Raw genomic sequence first — 1,675 nt, forward strand, 5'->3', positions numbered from 1 at the left:
TGAGGTCAGTGATTGTTTCGTGTTATAAGGGTATAGCCACACCCACGAACCCAGCAGCTGACTAGTCACATGACTGTGACCTCACCACAGGTCCTTGCAGTACATTAGAGGTATAGTAATATCCATTATGCCTTACATTATGGCGACAAACCATCTCTGAGACACATATCTCCCATCGACTATACAACCCTTAGCCACGCCACAGATGGTACAGTAAATACCAAGAGAGAGCACTGTATAATAAGGGACGGTATTGTACAAACTAAAGAAGACTATGTAATATATGGCGACAAAGCTACATATATAGCCACACACACATACATGTGTATATATATTACATAGTCTCCTGTCTTGTTAGATATATATCTGGGCCCCCTTCCTATATATATATATATATATATAGGACTGGTATATATATGTATAGGACATATATTATGGTGTGACTGGTGGTCAAGTGGTTACTGGAAGGTATGTGTCACAGGGATGGCAGCTCCCTGTGATGTTGACTGGAGTGTTTTCTTAAGTGTACGTAAATGTTTAAGTAGTTGTTGTTCACATTTGGGTCCGGGCTACGGGTAGCTATGAGAGTTGGGAGGGTCTGGCTACCCATGTACCACACACCTTGGTGAGGCGGCTCACTGTACCCCATTTTGTCTGAAGATATGTGTGTGGTTGTGAATCTGCAGGACCTGTGATGAGGTCATGAACATGTGACTAGCCATGTGATAGCCTGTAACCACTCCCAGTTACCTATCTAAGGAAGGTGTGTTGCACATGTGTGAGAGTGTTGGAGTCTGTCAGCCCAGACAGAGCTCCCATGTTCCAGGCTCGGACGTGCCGGCGAGTTCGAGCCAAAAGGAGCAGACGGTCTTGAAAACCGTGTGATACTGACCGGGGTCAGTGAGAAGGATTTACAGAATACCTCTGCGGATAAGAGGGATCTGAGAACCTGCGTGGCCAACAGGTAACGGTCTTGAAAACCGTGTGATACTGACCAGGGTCAGAAAGAGACAGTATGTGAACTGACACTTATCGGACACCTCTGAGGATAAGAGGGAGCCGAGAACCTGTGTGGCGATCCAACAGGTAACGGTCAGTGTCTGCCCCTGCAGAGTGTACATTAATGAGAAAAAAAATGAACTTTTTTAAATTTATCAAATGGCTGCAATGAAACAAAGAGTGAAAAATGTAAAGGGGTCTGAATACTTTCCATGTGGCCATCATATACAAACACCCATGCCCTGCCTTTATCAAACCCTTCTCCATCTCCACTTACTCCCTGCTGACATTATGACCATCATCATGGGTGATTTCATCATCTCCATTGACACCCTGCAGTCAGCAACCTCAAAACTCTTATTACTTGTGTCATGCTTTGGTCTTATACAGTTGCCCTCCGCAGCCACCTACACAGATGGACATACATTAGATCTCATCTTCACCCGCCTCTGTTCCCTGTGTAACCTTACCTCATGCTCTATCTGAAAACCATCTTGTTACATTCTTGGCTTTGACCTCTTCACCTAAACTCAAATCTTCAGGAAAGACTACAGCTGGCAATAATGCATTCGTCCCCACTACCCTGTACATTAGATTGTAAGCCTATGATGGTAGGGTCTGCTAGAGTACCAGTCTGTCACTGATAGTTTGTTCATTGCAACATATCATGTAAACC

Source organism: Dendrobates tinctorius, unplaced genomic scaffold (genome assembly GCF_039654945.1).
Source record: "Dendrobates tinctorius isolate UK_male_01 unplaced genomic scaffold, ASM3965494v1 ptg000011l, whole genome shotgun sequence".
Lineage (NCBI taxonomy): Eukaryota > Metazoa > Chordata > Amphibia > Anura > Dendrobatidae > Dendrobates > Dendrobates tinctorius.